Consider the following 20,404-nt stretch of genomic DNA (forward strand, 5'->3'; position numbering starts at 1 on the left):
ATTCCGTCTTGTCCGGATTTTTATCTGGTTTCAGGAGAGCTACTATAATTGCTTCCCGTAGCGTGAGAGGAAGAGTCTTGTTTTGATATGCTTCGTCATACATCTCTAGCAGCGGTGGAATTAAGAGGTCTGGGAATGCTTTGTAAAATTCCGCGGTGTACCCGTCAGGCCCAGACGATTTCCCATTTGGCAGTGATTTGATTGCCAATAACACGTCCTCCTCTGAGATGGGTTTAGCAAGATATTCTCTATGTGTATCCGATAGCCACACTAGGGCAATGTCTGAAATATATTCTAAAATATCAGCTGTAGCAGCCGTGGTCCACAAAAGAGCGAAGTATTCCCTGAGTGTCATAATGCCTGTGCCCCCTGTCATCCTCTATCTGAATGACCGTTTGCTGCCTGCGCTCCGCACGTACCTTTTGAGCTAGTGTCCGTCCAGGTCTACCACCCTCCCCCAGCCTGCGCGCCACGTAGCGCCGGGAGATATATTTTATTTCGTCCTCTGCTAATGTATTGCATCTATTGACTTCCTCCCGAATGTCCCCGAGAGTGTCGGTGCTGTGGGAAAGATCATATTCAGTTTCTAGTCCTTGTATGCGATCCTCACTCTTTTTCAGCTACGTCCTTATATCCTTCAGGATACCCGCAGCCGTGCTTATGCAGATGCCTCTCAGTGTGGCCTTAAAGGCCTCCCACATAGTAGCCGCCCTGCCCACTGAGTTTGCATTGTCTGCAAAGTAGTCTTTGATCGCTTTTTGTATTGCGTCTTTGTATAGGGGGTCAAGGAGCGCCTGTGCGTTGAATCTCCAGATAAATGGAGGTGGTGCATAAGTAGGAACCGTTAACGCTAGCAGAACAGGTTTGTGGTCAGACAGCGTTTTTGGGAGATGTGCGATGTCTCCAGCCCACGTAGACGCTTGTCTCGTGATCAGCCAATAGTCCAGTCTAGACCAGCTATTGTTTGCTGTGGAGGAATGGGTGCTTTCTTGAGTTAGCGGATTTTGGGGCCGCCAGATATCTATCATGCCAAATTCCTCCATGCCCTTTTGAATAGTAGAAGCGGCCCCCATGTGGCGCTCCGTAGTGTTCTGGGACCTATCCAATTTAGCATCCAACACAACATTAAAATCTCCGCCCCATATCAGGCAACGCGCGTACCTGCGCCCAAAGTTGGGTGTAAAATATGAGGTCATCAATGTTCGGCCCATACACATTAATGATTCCAACTTTAGTCCCTCTCAGCACTCCTGTGATTATGACATATCTTCCATTTAGATCAATTATTGAGAGGTGCCTAATAAAAAGTGTCCCTTTGCGTATAATTGTGGTTACACCCCTAGCATAGGAAGAATAGGTCACAGATATCACCACGTCTGCCCATTTTTTACCAAATGTATCCGCCTTATTTTTAGTGAGATGTGTTTCTTGAAGCAGCGCAATGTTGACATGGTGTCTATCTAGATAAGCAAGCACTTGCCTTGTCTTTTATGGGCCTAAAAAAGTTAATAATAAAAGGCTACGGCATGACCACATGCTCACAACCAAAATATGATTTGTGCGCATCCCCCACTACTGATGTCACAGGAAGAACACCTGCAGCTCCAGCAACAGCAGCTGGCCGACTAGATGCAAGTCTGGAGTGGACAGACATTCAGTGTATTATAGGATATCTCACATCACCAAGGATTCTGAGACACTGCAAATATTAGTGTTATTCCTCATCACCATGGAACTAGACAGCATTAACAAACACATGCGCTTGAATTTGGTTCACTACCTTCATGTGTCACTTAACAACAGTTCCTGGTTGGCTATAAAGCCGCTAGCATAACTTCAGCATAGAAGATGGCTGTCTGGAACACAGGATCAATTTACCTTTTACTTTGTGGAGGATCTGCATACAGGCATGGGTGGAGGAATGGACCACGGTGGATGCTCACCTTTGAAATCAGGGACAATATCTATGACAGAAGACTGCTGTTTCTGTATCATGTGGAGATGGGAGATCCTACCAAGAGGAAAGAGAACTAATCAAACTTAGTCCGAGAACCTTACGGGCCAGCTCCTTCGAGCTTTCCTTAAGGATTGAGTGCTGCATCTGGCCAGCACCCACAACAAACTGAACCACAGTGGAGACTGCATCTTCACAGTAGCCCCTGAAAAAGAGTTGCCTACCCACTTTCTGCTGAGGGTGCAATTGCTGAGTTAGGAGCTAAAAATACTTCCAGGGCAAACCTTTGCCTTCATGAGGTGCTCTTGCTCCCCTGCAGCCCTGTTTATCACTTTCTGTAGCTGTGTAATCCTGTTAACTATCCCAATTTTTGACGCAGCAGTAAAACCTTCAAATGTAAAGGTCACATGATGCACAGGTACCTAGAGCCCCAGCATCCCACAAATGGCATGACTGCACCCCCTGTTGTCTGCAGGTCAGAAGTTTAAAAGACCAAATTCCTCCTACCCCCATGACTTGATTGACTCAGTTGCATTTATTACTCCAGCTTAGAACCAAGTATCAACAAAATCCAGCCCAAACAACTGGTTTGGCTTCATCCAAGCCTGCATCTTTCACCACAGTAATCACTCTTCAGAAAAAAATAAAAACAATTTAAGACTTAACTTTAAAGTTCACAATCCATTTCTGGTCTGCTTGCAGCAGACATGCAGCATGTATCTGGATTATGAACACAAACAAAGGCCTCAGTCGACTGCCATTCCTTTAGAAATAAGGAGGCCAGAAGTAAGGTCTTTTCAAGAATTGCACCTGACGATGTTGCAATTTGTGTTATCTGTGAGTTTTTGTATACTATTAGCTATAGGAATCCTTATGCAAGTTGTTGGAACAGGAATGTCCTTGAATGATAAATGGGCACGTACCCCTGCACTGATTTACCAGACTATATGGGAAACCGATACCCTGATTTGTTAGCCCAATAAGTATGCTAATCTCACCAGTGGGTTGAGTCCTAGGCCTTTCCATGGCAAAGCCCAGGTCCACAACTCGTTCTGTGACTTAGACGGGCGCAGCAAAGTCAAATCCTATCGGTCTCCAAACGTTCTCAACTGCTGCATGCAACTAAAATGCCATCTTTTTGGGAAACACCTCATCACAGGTTTACCACCCGGAAATGGATAACACCAGAAGCGCTCCAACACAAAGTTGCGAATATGCCATGCTGCTTGCGAGCAAATTTCTATGTCTCGCACTAACAGCCTTCTCTTCTCCACTGTACATTGTTGCTGATTCCTGTACCACTTGCACTGCACTATCCGGGGTAAAACCTGTATTGTGTTCAGCACTCCGTTAAGCTGTTGCTAGGTTTATGCTATGTAAGTTGCATAACTAAAGTGCCTGCCAACCCTTACATAATTTAACATGAGGAATAGCTCCAAATTGTAATTGTATTTAAATAGCGCTTACTATCCCTAACGAGGCATCAAAGTGCTTTTCGGCGAGTAGCACGCTACTCCGGAACCCAAAAAGAATTACTGGTGAATTAATATGGGGAAATATGAAAATTAATTTGAGCGGTAGACATGCGAGTCTGTTATTTGGATTGAAAAGGGATAGTGGAGAGATAGAAGAGAGAAGGGTTTGCACTTATATAGCGTACAGCACGTGGTACCTCTGATGAAGCGTCAAAGCGCTTTTCAGCAAGTAGCGTGCTACTCTGGAACCCAAAACAGGATTAGTGGTGAATTAGTATAGGGAAATCTGAAGTAATTGGAGCTGGACACAAGTCTGTTAGTTGGATTAAAAAGGATAGTGAAGGGAGGGAATGGTCTAGAAAGTGTTTATTTGGAGATCATAAGAGAAGATGTTTCAATCTTTTTTAATCACATACGGGAAGGCTTGTATGTGAGCTCCGACGGTCTTCTAAGCTAGTAACACTTGCCTTTGTTCATCTCGTCCTGATTACTTTTATTTTGTCATGCCTATATCATTTTGATCGTTAACATCTTGTTGAACGCTATCCCTTTAAGCATGCACCACGCACCCAAGAGAAGTCACTTTCTTTTAAATCACAGACGGGAAGGCTCGCTTGTGTGCGTTTCCGGTCTTCGTAGCAAGAACGCACCGCTTCAGAGTCCGGTGGGTAAGCAGATTGGCTCTGAGTTAAAGCATGCGAGTCACGTTCATAAAATTGTGGTTACACTATTTTCAATCTTAAACCACGTTCACTCACTTTTGGGAAGTTTCGGTGCTTAAATTGTGGGTAACTTCAACAACATGAAAACACGGAGTTCAGGCAACGGCCGTGTATATTACTAATTGCGGCATGATTTTGAATTTAGGCATGTTTTTACTCACAATGATTCCATAGGTAAACTATCAGAACATTTAAAGGGCACCCCATTGTTGGAGCACTTTATGAGAGCTGATGTTGTGCACGCCGCCTGTTTTTTTTTAGGTCTCGCCTAGCGTTGCAGCGCATGCGCCGCTCGCTGGCGAGAGATATTGTGAGAGAGGGATTTCAGAAGGGGGCTTGAAGCCCCTCCCCTCATTTCTATTAGCTGGCGTCACCGTTTATGCTAAACGGTGGCTTGCCATTGGAAATTTGTTTTTTTTGTTGCCGTCCTTTCGCCTTTTGGGACGTCCCCTCCAGACTGGATCGCTTGCTTCACGGCTGTCGTGAAGCACTTTCATATCTTCACGAGGCGTGTTATGTAAACAAGCCGTTATCCAGTCCTGATCGGCCGTCCCACAAGGAGGCAGGGCTGCAGACAGGCACAACGCGCCCCACCCATCACTTTACTCCCTCCCTCCCTCTCGCTCCGCCCGTTCTGTCTGAGCTCTCCCGAGCATCGTTGGCTCTCGGAGGCCGAGGCTCGCAGCTGTCGCTTACTGGTTTAACAAGAGTATACATATTTTTCTAAACATGCTTGTTTGATAATGGGCGAGGCTGGTACCCTCGCCAACGGCGAGAATCAACCAGTGAGTAAGAGGATTGGGGAAGTGACCGGTGACGCTTTTAGCACTCTGCGCTACGGAGCTCCATGTTGGCGCACATCCCAAGAGGGACGCCTCTGGCTGGCGACCAGCCACAGCAGCGGTGGATGCTGCGAACTGGGGAAGAGGTTGTGGTGCGGGAGAGACGCTCTTCCAAGGATGCAAAGGCAGAAGATCAGATGCTTCTGAAGTCCTCGCGCCCAAGGTTAACGGAGCATCTGTCGAATGAGCTGCTGTTCTGGGGCGCTGCACGTGTAGCAAACAGACCGACAAGTTTATAGAGCACGTAATCGAGCTCTGCTGTCTGAGCACTATAGTTTCAGAAGTCGCATTTATCCTAACCCTACTGCCTCTACCTTATTTACATTAACCTCGGAAGGATGAAATTCAAAGCCAGTTTAAGCGCAATATCCCTAACTTATATATTCCCAGTCCAGCGTGCCCCGGGCTCAGTTCAGACTTATCTTTCTTAAGAGTGAAAAACGGTGCACCGAGTTATAACGTGTTGCTGGTTGCAGTGCTTAGAAATTTACATCTGCGGTTGAAGCACATTCAAAATATGTGATACACGGTATGCGAAAGATGCTTCGTCACACAGTCGGGCGCAGCCCCAACATTCCGATGCAGAGCGCGTGGGTGCACAGTGATACGTGGTGTCCAGGTGCTTCCTAGTGCCCAGACTTTTGCCCGACATTTTGTATAGTAATCGGAGGTCAGCGTGACTAGCCGAGTACCACTCACCTCTGGTCAAGGGGACAAGCTTGGATTAAAAATAAATTGTGGTCTCATTTCCAACGTCTGAAGTTTAACCACCAAAGGGCGCCTCCATGCGGGGGCTAAACAACAAACCTCCCCTGGTTGTGATGCAGTGTTCTTCAAACTTGATGGATACCTGTCAGCCCCGAGGTCCCTGTAGTGAGCTCGGGGCCCCTGTCACGTGATCTGCACAGGCAGATTTGCGTCCTGCACCGTGGTGTCCATTTGTGGAAGTCAGGGGTCGAACTGAGCTCAAAACCCTGAAATCACGTGTATTTAGCGCTGTTTCGGTTACTTGACAACCCATACATAATTTGCTTTGTAAATCTGAGAAACGCACAAATGCAAATGAGGCGGATTCATGCAAAGGCAGCTGGTGCAGTCTGCAGGACGCGTGCTCACAACCCAATATTATCCTGCAAAAGAGTGGTTCAAAAATGCCAGGGCTTGGAAACTCAAACCTAGGGGGGGGGGGGGCCCAGAGGAGGGGGGTGGAGGCCCTACGCTGTCGTAGGGAGACGAGGGGTCAGACAAGAAAGACGTTCCCCTCTCCTCAGGAGGTGAATGGTGCATGTTCAAATCACAAGTCCCCATTTCCAGCAGTTTGTTCTTCGCCCGTCCTTCCCTCGAGCTCGTTATCAGCCGCGCATTTACCTCATTGGTCGTGTTCTCGCATCAGGCCACGGAGTACTGGGAGCCCCGCGCGCCGTGGAGGCAGTGTTATTGCATTTATCACCATAAGCCACAGACGATACCACGCAGGAGCGTGCAGCTACTTGAACTCTAATTATTACAGGGGAACCTTGACATTCTAATAAGGTCAAAGTGGATATTAAACGTTATACTCTAACTCCGAAGAAGGCAAGCACGTTCTCCTTTTACCAGAGAGCCACTTACTGGGCCAGAATCTACATACGTCATGGGGGGGCAGATATACGCCTACAGATCACCTTACTCCGAATGGAAGAGGCCATCTCTGCCCAAGTTTATCTGGTTTAATAAACTGCAGAGTCAGGCCAGAAATGTATCATTGCGGGAGACATTTCAAGATCTATGAATACATCTTTCCATTCACTGTAGAGTAATCATAGAATGGTTGAACTACAAGCCCTATAGGAAACAGGAGGTATTGACCCCAACTACCCATGAAGTATATGCTCAGGGTTGTGGGTGCAGCCACAAACTCTATTGAGAGGTTTTTAACAGACCAAATGTTTATAAAAAAAAAAAAAAATTGTTTTAGAGTGCCACTGTTTTGTCTTGAAAAAGATGGTGCTCTAAGAATCCATCGAAACGTGTCGACGTTTTGTTGAAAAGTACACAATCCGTCTAGCGGCTATGGCCAAAGAGTATTTAACAAATTGAATAGTACCAGGCTTTAACCCTTAAAATTCTTTCACTACGGATGTGTATGTTAACCCCTTCAGCGCGGTGCGGATTACCGCGCCGTGCTGAAGGTTCGTTGCGCAGGCGGGGCCGTGACGGAGCGGTTCCGTCATCCGCACAGCGCGACCGATGCGCATGACGGAACCGCTCCGTGATGCGCATCGAAAGGGTTAAAGACAGTGTTTTTTGTCTATGAAATGTACTCTTGTTTATTTGGATTGTTGTTTCTTAATGTGCAATTAATATTTGCTAAAGTGTTTATTCGCAATTGAATGTAAGATACCATCAATATTATGTATTATGCCAGTTGCCGTTTTTAAAGTGTGTATTCTAGGATTCTTTTTAACTAATATACTGATTTGTATTTTTTAACAATTTTAGCTGTCGCGATTATCTGTAAGGGATATATGGTCGCACTTCCAAGGTATGCATAGTGTGTAAGTGACTGGGATTGAATGAAATAGATGAACTATTTAGGAGATATAGGACTACATTTCTCCAAAGGAAACTGGTTTTGCGATACTTTGGCATTGTTACTGTATCCATCGGACTGAGCTGCATAAGAGCATACCCCCGGCCGTATCCACTAAGAGCACACAAGACAAATCTGGAACCAACCCGGAGCAAATACATAGAAAGCGTGGAACCATCGAAAGCATGCATGGGACAACCGAGAGTGCATGGAGCAACTAGACATAGAAAGCGTGGAACAACGGCAAGGATGCTGGCGCCGTTTGTTGGGGACAGGACTGTGACTGGATCACAAACTTAAGTTAAAATTATTTTCAGAAAATATCATCACCTATTTAACCATGAGGTCAGCACTTTGCTGTCGTGTAGAACATTGGTGCATGATTAGGGTGACCAGATTTTGAGACACAAAAACCGGGACAGGATAGACATCTAAGTAGGAGAGGAGGAGGTGGTGGTGGCGTGTGCGTGTGCCTGTGTGTGCCACTCCGTCCCCCCTCTGCTAGGAGCATGCAGCCGACCTCCTGCCTTGCCTGGCTTCATAAATCTCATTGCAACCAACCCGCCCCTTTACACTGAGTGTGCAATTGTTGTTAGAACGGGAGCTGTTGCTATTGTGTTTACATACAGGCGCAATTTCTTCATATTAATGCAAGAGGACCGTGGGTGGGGAGCCAAGCGCAACTATTGGCAAAGTAAGGGTGCGAGACAGGACTTTAAGTGGAATAAAAAAAAAGTGGGGTCTCTCAAAAGGGGGGTGACTGATGTAATTAGGGCAAGCCTTCAAAAGTAAGCTGCAAATCTGTGCTCATCATAGTTTAGCCAACAGGTAACCTGCTGCTTCTGTCATTGCATCCAGATATATAACACATAGGGTGACCAGATTCTCAAAACAACAGGCATTTGCAATGCAATAAGGTCACGCATTTACGCGAGTTTGAGCTATTGACATTGCAAATAACAAAGCCTTTTATTCTTGTTTTAGTTTTTAAAAAGGAAATAAAAGGCATTGTCATTTACAATGCCAATAGCTTAAACTCGCGTAAATGTGAGACCTATTGCATTGCAAATGCTTGTTTAGTTCAGTTATGTGTTTTTTCAGTTCGGTCATGAGTTTTCGGTATTTAAGTCACATTTTGTATTTGTTGGGAATGTTATTAATTTTCTGTATATCTCATTGAGGACGGAATTGAGTATCGTCTTATTTCATTTTGATTTGCAGACTGTTATGATGAGACCCCTGAGGAAGGGTCGCTAATGACCCGAAATGCATTAGGTTTTAGACAAAGTCACAGTCTAAACTGTAAGAATGACCAAGATGTTATTGGTGTATGAGGAATTTCGTAATCAGCGAATAAAAAGGAAACTATCAAGCATTGATGACCTTGAATTTACTGAATTCATTGGAAAAATATTCCCAAATTTTTGGGGGGGAAATCCAGAGAAGAAAATAGGATAGTTTTCGTGATAAGTGCTCCCGTCAGCCAGGCAGCGGTCTTCCAAACCTGGCATTCCTGCGGTCAACATTTGGAGATCATAGCAGCAGGAGGAGGTTTGGGATGAGTAGAGGGGAGGGGGAAGAGTCAGAGGGAAGGGTTTAGAGAGGCTTGTTTGGGAAAGATGAATAGTAAAAGAGGTTTGAGATGAAGCAAGGAGGGAAGAGTCTTGCAAGGGTTATTTTGGGAAACACAGTAGTAGAATGGGGTTTGGGGTGAGTCAGACTGGAGGTAGAGGATACATGGAGAGAGGTATAGGATGAGGCAAGGTATTGCATTGGAGAGTAGTAGATTGAGATTTGAGACGAGTCAGAGAGGAGGTAGAGGATATATGGAGAGAGGAATAGGATGAGATATAGGGTAGTGCATTGGAGATGCTGAATTAGGAGTAAAATAATGAATATAAAGATACATACGCACATGGAAGGTATATATGTATAAGTAAGGTGATATATCTAGATTTGAGTTGTATTTAATAAATTAAAACTTTCAAGGGTTGCTGTACTTTAAGCAAATCTTTTTTTTTTATTTTTTCCTTCAACAGTGAAGCAATTGTAGATGGATAGTTATGATAAAAACTCACCTATTTATACATGTTAAACATAGAATAATATAACCATAAGTAATATGCACATTTGGTGTGGCCGTGGTCGAAGGACAAAGGGGGCTGCTTTTGGGTGTCTGGAGAGCTACTGTAGCCTGCCTAGCACCTCTGGGGCAGAGGAGCCCGTGTGGAGGGTCTGGCACAGGACCCAGCCTGGTGGGCCTAGAAGTGGGCCCAGATGGAACGCCCCTAACTTACGGGGGCTGTAAAAGTGGGAGGAGTTATTCCTGTGGACCCTGCTAGCACCGTCCTACTTAGGAGGGGATCGGGGACTGTCGTTCCAGCCCAGAGAAGACTGTGGGGCCTAATGGGCCAGTGACCGGAGCGGTGTGGCTTGAAAGGGGGGGGGAGGGGGCCTGGGAGGCATAAGCAGCGAGTGAGCATCGGAGGCAGCGGAGGGTGACTGTGCGCTGCCCTGGTGTCATACCGTTGGCGGTGGGGGGTGTTGCTACCCTCCTTTCCCATTTTCCTCTTCTTTGGGCGAGAAGGATGCCTGTTCACCTTCAGAGTACAGACTTCGCCGCAGGGCTGGGGCCTGATCAGAGGCCCCTGGCAATAAGGCGTTATTGCACAGGGGACGCCGGGGGTGCGGAGCTCTTTGGCACCCCCTCAGAGGAGAGCCTTGCTGGTCCTCAAGGCCACCTTCACTGCCTGAAGGGGAGGCCAAGATCGCTTGTGCCCCTCTCCTGGCCACAAGTCCTTGGCCCATCTGCAGAGGTGAGACTGGTCCAGTACTGGAGCTTCCCCTTCCCCCAGACATTCAACATCCCCAGGAGGGCCCTGTATATTGTTGACTACACTGGCCTTGCTCTACCAACTATCAGTGGTGTGGCTCGAGGGAGGCTTTGCATGGTTGTGGACTGCTCGTGCCCCTTTTATCATCAGCCACCTACATATTTATGAGAGATGAGGCGGGTCCTTTATCTTGGGGACGGCCGGCACATGAATATTTTCCATGCATGTTGTACTATACTTTGAGTTTGGGGCCAGAGTCAGTTTGCCACCTACCCTATACCGGCTAACTTCTGGACAGCCCATTGAAGTGGTCGATTGGCATGCTTCACATCATCATCCAGTCCTGGCTTTTATCTAACATCTTCCTGCATATCCAAAGACTGTGGTTAGTCGCACTTTTCCATTAAAGGTGTAGGCTTGCAGGCCTCAAGGTGAAAAGCGAAGCTGGCTATAAAGCGAAGATAGGCATATATGGGACATTGGTCCACTTGAATGTTCTATAGGGTGGTTAACTAGAGGCCTGGATGGCAGCCTTTTGAAGTGGATCACTGCCAACTTAAGTTAGATTTCTATTTTCTGTGAACTAACTGTTTAAAAAAACGGGTCACAGGGAGACAGCAGGAAAGGCAATCCAATGACACAAACAAAATTCAACACAAGACTATAGTGCCTGCATTCAAGAGGGATATTTTTCTTTGCAGTTCCAAGAGGTGTGGCTTTTTTTTTTAGACCATTAGTGTTTATACGCTTGTAACATTATGCAAGAAAGATAACAGCGCACCCTGTTCACATTGAAGGTGGGCCTCAACAATGTATGAGTCAGGGGACATCCCATCCTCTCTCTCTGCCCCTCAACTCGAGCATGAAACGACAGCTAATGGGCTTGCGATTTGGATTAATCCTTCTAAAATGCTATTGGTATGGGCCTCTGTGCAAAAGGAGAGGATCATTGATATATGTTCTCTGCATTTGTGATGAGTTGCTCCTGTTAAATAAATTTTGGCTTCAACCGGTAGGGTGCATTTTAAATGTCAGGACCTCTTGAGGCAGCACAGAAGCCCGCCTGAGAGGCAATTCAACGCAGCTAGTCGCTCAATTTGTAAAATGGATGAAATTGGTAGCTGCACTGTAGGCTGCCCCCCCCCCCCAGTCCTTGAACCTCTTCCATGCTGATAACATTTGAGGCTCAATCGCTCTGCACAGTACATACTCCTACCGACCTGTGTGGGGTACTGGATAACAGGTAATAGCTCCTGCTGCAGTGTGGTCTTGCGGGGATCAAAGACAGACTATATTGCTCTTTATAAGAACTAACACCTGCGGCCGCTACACTTGAAATTAAAATTGCTCATGAAAGCACTTTTTGGCACCCTACAAAATCCCAAACCCAGCAGCACCACTCGAGATGATACCTGCACCTGAAAGCACTTTATCTGCATGCACTATATGCGGACCAGAACAGTGGGACGCCCCCCCCCCCCCCCAACCATATGACCTCGCCATGAACATTTACTGATCGCACACTTCTACTATGACTTGCCCGCCAGGATTAGGAACTTTTCTCAACTAATCGCGCCCTGATTCAGTATGAGAATGAGCTGCTGAAAGAGGACATCATCCAATCCAGGTGTGTGTTTGCAATAAATAATGTAATAAACAAAACTTCAAGTCCCACAAAGAAAGAAAAAAGAATCTGGAATGGATAATCTATACGCTTCTAAAATTTGGACACATGAGGGTGCAGCCCCAGCAGCCTTCACCTTCCAGAGCTTTAAGTAGAAAATATTTAGCCATGCACCTCACTTACTCATCTGGTCCATAGAACAGCAGCCACCAGAAATCTAAAATTGAGCCCGCACTTTGATTCTCTACCCCGAGCTATGGCTCTGAGGCACACAAAAAAGCTCTCAAGTGTTCCAGGCATATATACCTGAGCAGCTCATCCAGTACATGTAGTTTTCTTTGCATTCTGCGACATATAGTAATGACAATGTAATAAACAGAGCTAAAGATGTTGGAATGCAAAGAATAACAAGCATTGGCATAGCTAATAGGTCTCGCCTTTTGGACCTTATAAGTGTTTAGCCATGCATCGCATTATCCTGGGTACTCTACCCCAGGGATTGAAGAGCTGTAGCAAAGCTGTACTGGTCACCCGTTTGCTTTTTATTGCTTTACTTGGGTGTTAAACCGGTGCTAATGAGGTGCAACCAATGTCCATTCAGTGTTACCAAGTTTGAAAAGGACGAAATAATGAATACTATTAAAAGATGTGCCAAATTATGCTGCATAATTTGATTTTTCTTGCAACATAATTTACTCAACATTGCCGCATATTTTGGCCCTCTCCTGCCGCATAATTCCATTGGCCCAGCTCATAAACGACTGCAAACCTGCTATTGACAGATCTATTCGTTTTTGCTTTTAGTGGAATTATGTGACAGAACGCTCAGTGGAAAAGTATCATGGGAATAACAGATGCTGGGAGACACAGATAGTACGAGTGGCTAAACTAAAGAGAGAGAGCATCGAAGGAATTGGGATATAGATGTACAAAGTTTGGGCATTTGATAAGTTTTGAGAACACCTGGAAGCGAGATCGGACGGAAAATAAAGGGGTTACTAGGAATGAGTAAATGTGGAAACAGTGGCAAAGGGAGGTAGGAGGGCTGATAAAGAGCCTGCAAGAGTATGAAGAAGAGACAGGAAGTGTAGGGCGGGGGAAGAAAGTGACATGAGGTGGAATCCAGAGTAGGGAGCCCTGGTATCTGGCCTGTGAATGGCTTTAATGAAACATTTGGGACGCCCGACACCGACGCTCCTCAAAAATGTATCAAAACATTGGAGTATTGTGGACAGCCTCCTTTGCATTCCCACGCTAAAATTGAATGCCGTGTCAGACCTATGCACAGGCAGAGCGTGAAATGTGCGGCCAATTGCTGGCAATCTACGAGCAGCAAAAAGCGCAAAATGACAGTTTCTTAAAATTTACTGTTATGGCTGAGGTGGAATCGGGGTGGGGGTGATACACAAACAAGTTAAATGCTCGGATGCTTCTAATGAAGATTGTGCAGATGCAGTAATGGGTGGCTGGCACCCACCTGCTGTAGATTTCAACAAAGGCTGTAATATTTGCTGATTAGCTGTCACGACGCGCGCTCCTCGCGGCGGCCTAATCAGAAGCCTGACACCGACGCACCTCCGAAAAATTATCAGAACATCGGAGTATTGTGGATGGCCTCCTTTGTACTCCCGCGCGATAATTGAATGATGTGTCAGACTTGTGCACAGGCAGAGTGTGAAACGCGTGGCCGATTGCTGGCAATCTACAAGCAGGAAAAAAAAAATGTGGTGTGTGTTTGAAAACTTAAGTCATCTGCTGAGCGAGAGCAGATGCAAACAGAAATGTGGGGACGCGCCTTCTAAAAAAAAAAAAGCGGCAAGGAAACCTGAGCCAAAACAGATGGCCCCTGCGCACCGCTGCTGGCTCCCGAGAGCAAAACGCTCTGGGAGTAAACATTTCCCAAAAAGCTGGGACATCCACACGCCTTTGGCCAATTGCATGCTAAAGCCAGACGCAAAGGCTAACAGTGTGTGAGCACCACATGCACGAGATTCTACAAAAGCTGAAGTGATTCCAAGAAGTCGATTTCCTAGAGCAGCGCATGCGCGCTGCGCTAGGCTCGACCTAAAAACAGGGACTTGATGAGTTACTCATGTAACGACTTGGGAAAATATAAGTGCAGGTCCAGCAGTCTTCCTCCTCTGGGCTTCAAATAAAAAAAACATACACGAGCCCTGAATCTCACCTCCGTCTCCGGGGCCTTAGCAGAAGGGCCTCCAGCTATCTGTCCCCTCCGACAGCTCCAAAGATTTAGGTAAAGAAATGGGTCCTGCACCTCCCTTCCTTTCCATGGGCCTTGAACTCCAAGGCCACTGGGTGTCTCTAATATATATGCGTCCAGTCGCTTGTATTATTGGGGCTCTCCCCCAGCACCTGTATCCCATTCCTCTCCCTTGTCTTCTTACACAAAGGCAATGTGAAAACGTGAAAAAAGTGTGCGCTATTTGAATACAACGCCCTTCTCCCTTCCTTATAGTTCAATGATCCACAAATGTGTCTGAGGGAATGGCGCCCCTCTGGAAATCAAGTCACAGACCTCCATACTTTGAAACCACTGCACTAGACAGGTGTTTGTGACTGACAATTGCAGCTTGCTCACAATGCGGTTTGTTCGATGACAACAACTGCATATATGAACAGCACCTTAACATCTTACAACTCCTGTAGGGAATCGCATCAGGACCGTGACCTGGCAGGGGACAATGGAGTCCCTGCTCAAACTTTTTAACTCGAGGAAGGCTCAGAGGTGTCCCTTTATTTATGAACTCAAAATGATGGCGTGCCTTTGCTTATGCTCCATCACCCAGTGGTTTCATTGAATACAATTGCAATTTAGACTCTCCAGGTTCTTTTAACCCTTCAAAGCAACATCTCCCTTAAACTTGAGCATGCTCTCAGAGCTGGTTATTAAGGAGGGACTGCACACCATTGACTATGTCGCCCCTTAATGTGGGATAGTAGCGCTTTTGTGCTTTGATGCGGGTTGAACACCATCAGGAAACAAACTCATGAACAACCAACAAATTACTCTTAACAAATAAAATACGCACTATTTATTTAAAGCTTCAGTTTTTAAATATACCAAATCCCATGTGTGTTTCAAATACTGCCACGTTGAGCCATTTGTTTGCATTTCCTTCTGTAATCGTGTTTTCGTTGGTTTTGTAAATAGCTCCGACAGTGAGATGCCACTTCGTATCCCTGATAAAACGTAACATGATCACAATACCTATTGTTCAATAACAAAAATGTTAATGTGTCACAAATGTTTACCTTTAATTTTATATTGTCCATAACAACTTGAAGAGTTGAAAATATAAACTACAATGTCAGGAGTGCATAAGATCTTGAGGAATCTCTGGATTCCTTGATTTGTTTATTTCCATGGGAGCTATTTGTGTTCATTATTGCATTCAGAATACGCAAATTATTTAAATATTTATAAAGCCACATATTATTCTTTAAAAGTCGGTTTGCTCTCCTTTACCAGGAACCATGTAGTACTTTTCACATGATTTGTAGAAAACCGAATCCCATTAGAAGTAAAGATCGTTTATTGTTTTACTACAATATGTTTCTTCCATGACCACATTACATTACCTTCTCACTCATGGAGAAATGAGCGTTAATCTTCACTTTGAAACGAAATCTGGCAACTTCATCTTCGTATCAAACAGCTGGAAATTACACTCTCTGGCATTATATCTTTGTAAGTAAAGCTGTGATTCATTTTGTTTTTTGTATTTTGGAGTGATGGCTGTAAGCAAGTTGTTGCACTAAATTCTATTGTATTACATTATTTAATTCGAGAACTATACATAAGTATATGTGAAACTATTGTAAATTATTTGACATAACAAAACAATATTTTACTATTATTTTACCTAAATTATTAAACATGCTTACAAGCCCCACTTTACTAACACACAAATAATTGTCATATTCAATCGGCTACCTCACTGGCATGATCCTAGTGGCTGCTCAAGGAGATTATGGGATATTATGCACAGATGCTGAAGTTTAGCCAGATCATATGCACCCATCCACACTAAACCTTAATGGTATGATAAAGTACCTGCAAGATATCTTGCTGTATATTTTAAATACCACAGATAGGTGTACAAAATCAAAAAACATAATTTTATAGGCTCATCTAGACATCATCCCTGCATTTCTTATGCATATACTAATCCAATGTTTAGCATTGTATCTAATACTAAGCACTACAGCTCTGATGTAGCTGCAGTGCAACTGCAGTGAAAGATTTAATGAAACATGTTGGCTGACCAGCAAAGATAAAGGAGTCGCCATCACAAAGTCACTACTACACAAAGATGATACAAGCTGTCAAAAGTTTTTTATTACAAAGGAAAGGACTCCTTTACTAGTAAGCTTAAGGAATAGAAGCTTCCCATAAACGGATTACATATCTACCTTGTGTGAAGCGGGTAGCGGTCCCCTAATGTAAGAAAATTCACTATGGGTCCCCTAACTTCAATAGAGGAACCTTTGAACTCATTATGGTATCCTTTGCTCCAATGTAACCCCATGCTATCCCAATATGACCTCATGACAATGGAGGCGGGACCCTGACTCATACTTCTATTTTTTCACATTTCAACATTCAAACCAAACACATGACAGTAATATCTGTGCAGCGCTGCAAACACCATTGGCAGGGACAAGATGGCTGGTCTCCCCAAGAATTAAAAAAAATATATAAATTATGGGAAAAGGTGCTAGTGCAACACCGCTTGAGATGCCACCTAGCCTGTCACTTTATCCGAAGTGTAATTTTACCTCAATAGTAAAATCATTGTAAGATACTGACGCAGAACTTCACCACCTATGCTGGCTGGGACCTATGGTTTAGTGCTGATTCTGCCCAAAAGGGAGGAGTGAGGGAGGGCGAGAGAGAAGCTGTGTCCCCTTTCTGGACATGATTGCATGTTGCAATTTGCTAGTAGTTCCACTGAGAATCAAGCAGGGCAGCTGAGTCCCAAACAAATCTCTGGGCAATGAAAGTACTGAATACAATTAAATAGTATCCCAATGGATCACTGTGTTGGTTCCCACTGAGGTGCATGAACCATCACTGTAAACATGTACCAGGGTGGCCCTGGATTATAGTGTACAAATCACTTTTTCGGTGGAGGTGTGAAGATGATGAATGTATGTGGATAAAAGCAGACAGTGAAGAAACATGAAAGATGGGGGAGAGAGGAGAGGGAGGAAGTAAGGACAGGTAGAAGGTGGAGTCGACAGATAGAAGGGATGGTGAGAAAAGTAGAGAAACTGGGGGAAATCAGATACATTGAAAGGAACAAAGGTGGTAGGGAAGGAAAAAAAACAGAAAACAGAGGGAGGAGAATGGAATGGAGTTAAACTGAGGAGAGGAGCAAGAAAAGTACATTAAGTAGAGAAAGGAAATAGGAAAGACAGTAGGAAAGTGCATGAAAATACAAAGGAGGGAGTGGGGGAGCAAGAAAGGAGAGAAGGAAAAGCAAGGAAGAGTGGATGTCTCTGCTGGTTAAAGCCTACACTAATAAGAAAAGGAAGGGAAACTGGAGTAACATCAGATGTGTGTGATTCGCATGGCTCTCTATCCAAATGCCTACGGGACATATCAACGGCCAGCGATAATTATTGCTAAGCACCAATTTATCGCCGGCTATCGCTGGACTACATCGCTGAGATAGCACGTTATTATCAACGCTTATCTCCAAGGCGATATAAAATCCAGCGATAGCGGTGAAATGCAGGATTATCGCAGGAAATCCGGCGATATTCCTGCAGCGATAGGGAAAACCTTGATGATAGGGAGATGTGGACTCAGCCATAGACTCCACCTTCCATTATATGTATAGCTAAGTCTGGATTTTTGCAGACGTTAGCTTACGGCGATAATCGCGGTTAGCGCGACTTTGTTTATCGTCACGTGGGCATTGATAATAGGGAGAACTTGTCTTTGCGACTGTTTCCATTTACTTTTAGTAAGGAATGCCTACTTTGCATGTCATTAGTGATAGATATCGCTGACATGCAAAGCAGCGAACAAACGGGCGCTATTGCCAGGAAACTGTCGCTAACAGCTGTTAGCGACAGCTTTCTAATAGGGCGATAAAAATATCACCGCTTTAGCGGAAAAAAGTGCCGCTAAAGTGGCGATATTGCCCTTGATAATATGCCCCCAAGTCTTCTGTCAAACAGAGGGACTCGCTAGTGGAGAATTGTCTGCTAAGTAGGTGGGTTTATGCTGTCTGACTACACACTTGAGCCTAGAGCAAAATTTTGGGGTGGGATTTACTTTCTAATGCAAATCAGAATTTGTCTTGGAAAGCATCCCAAAGTAATGCAAAGTTACACTATGCCCTACTTTACATCAAGGGGATGTTCCAAGTTAATTGGACATGCCCAGGCAACCACGAACGTATTTTGACGCATAACACATATCGCCTAATTTTGGCATTGATATGCGCTAAAACCTTACACCTCCACGAGACAGGCGTAACAAGGGGAAATGTTTTCATTTCTCCTTAAACTAGTATTAAAAGATGGTATTTTAGTACTGTAGTGTCCCCTTCCAGTAAAAAACCTATGCTTTAGTTAAGAGAATGCACACAACCTTTTACTTCGGCGCAAAGGTGTGCACGTTGGTTCATGACAGCCAAAACTGTGCCCGCACAAGGGGAGAGAAATGAAAATGCACCATTACCTTAAAAGATATGGTACATTTTTTTCTCTGTCCTTTTAACGAAAGGCAGTACAGCAACTTTGGTTGCTGCGCTGTCTTGCGTCAAATATTAGTAAATGTGGGCCAGATGGAATATTTCAACAGGAATTCTTGCTTGCGTTTCCAACTTTCAATACAAGTATTTCTGTAAAAATCACTGGGCTACACTGAAATGAAATTCTAGTAGAGAATTGCCACATAGTGCCAGATACACACGCCCCTAGGTGGGTGAACAACAAATTAACAGGGAAACCTAAGTTAACGGGTGGCTTTCGCTCTAAGAGGCCCGGCACGAGCTGCGACTTGAGAATATTTGGCATTTAAATAATCCAATAAACATATTAGGAGTATGATATGGTGTCGTTAAAATTCACACAAAAAAGTGTATTTCTTTACATGGGGAAGCATTTCACCTCAGTACATCACACTAATGCTCTGCACTGAAACGTATTTATCAGAAGTGAGACTTTTTAAACGTGCACTGTGAAATATTCCTGCCCTGTCCTCATGACAATGCGAAAAGGTGAGGCGCGGTCCCACTCTCAACTCTCGCTCAAAACAAAGACCTACATTTACCCGAGATCGCAGGAAGAGAGGTGGGATCTGGAGCATCCTATAATAAATAAGCCCTACATTCAAGCCACGCTTTGGATAGATGTAACACTTTTTTTTCAATCGGAGCCCTGCGCTTCATTTTGAGCCTCCATGAGTTAAAGAAAGGAGGGAAGTCACGTTTTAAAATAAAAATATCGACGACAATACACCCGCTACCTTTTCCTACTCCGTGACTTCAGCTCCGAACACACACACCCTGCAGCACAGAAAACACTCACTCTTACTTCCCGGTCTCGCTGACGGCCGGATACAGAGGGATAACTTCCTGTTTAGAAAAGAAGGACAGAGAAAAAGGACTAAAGTATACACAGTGTGATCTATATGCCTAGTGGGCACCATGGTAACCACCAATCGGTGCCAATAAAACTAGACTGCTAACTTACCTCTCAGAATATGCCCCCCGTTTGTGTTCAGAGTTAAACATTTGAGGTCTTTTTCAGTCAGTGATTTTAACTCTTGACTTTAGAAAAATTGCGTCCAATTTTATTTTTTGTGTTTAACTTTTGAAGTCTTTTTCTTTCTGTAATTTTAACTCTTGACTTTAGTAGAATTTCGTTCAATTTTAATATAACATAAACATATGGATCAGGGCCACAGTAATTGTGCAACAACTGAGGATCAAACTATGTGGCAGGATTGTACTTACTACCATTCTTTTGTGAATTAGAGTTTCTCTGTTTGTTATTTTTCCTTGAGTGAATTTTCAACTTGTATATATGCAACTCTGACCACTAGTATCTGTAGTAGACTCTTAAGCAGACTACTCAGACAAAGTAAGCCTTCATATTATATTTATTCTAGCATTCTAATACAACACACCAGCTGGAGCGTGCTGTAAGCATCGCAGCCGGTCAAGTCAGCAAACAAAGTAAAGTAAACTGTCAATTCCAACTGCCAAAGGGGTGGAGTATCAGCTGGCATTCTAGAATGCCAGCTGATGTCACAGCAGGATCAGCGCGAGGGCAGGGGACGCGCATGGAGGAGGACGGAAGCCTACGAGGGAAATTAGGCTAGCTAAACAGTTACAGTGCAA

The 20,404-nt window shown here is 44.5% G+C and overlaps 1 protein-coding gene across 3 annotated transcripts in view; it reads right to left on the minus strand.

Annotated features, from left to right (window-relative positions):
- RPP14 (ribonuclease P/MRP subunit p14) overlaps positions 1–19,649 on the minus strand; it is a 113,911-nt gene extending 94,262 nt beyond the window's left edge. Inside the window, exon 1 of one of the 3 annotated variants that reach the window (XM_085624750.1) lies at positions 19,590–19,649. The gene's annotated coding sequence lies outside the window, so the exon portion shown is untranslated. Of the gene's footprint in view, positions 1–19,527 lie in introns of all 3 variants that reach the window. The other 2 variants (XM_085624752.1, XM_085624751.1) reach the window with 2 other exon arrangements.
- Between the last annotated feature and the right edge of the window lie 755 nt (positions 19,650–20,404).

Source organism: Triturus cristatus, chromosome 9 (assembly GCF_964204655.1).
Source record: "Triturus cristatus chromosome 9, aTriCri1.1, whole genome shotgun sequence".
Lineage (NCBI taxonomy): Eukaryota > Metazoa > Chordata > Amphibia > Caudata > Salamandridae > Triturus > Triturus cristatus.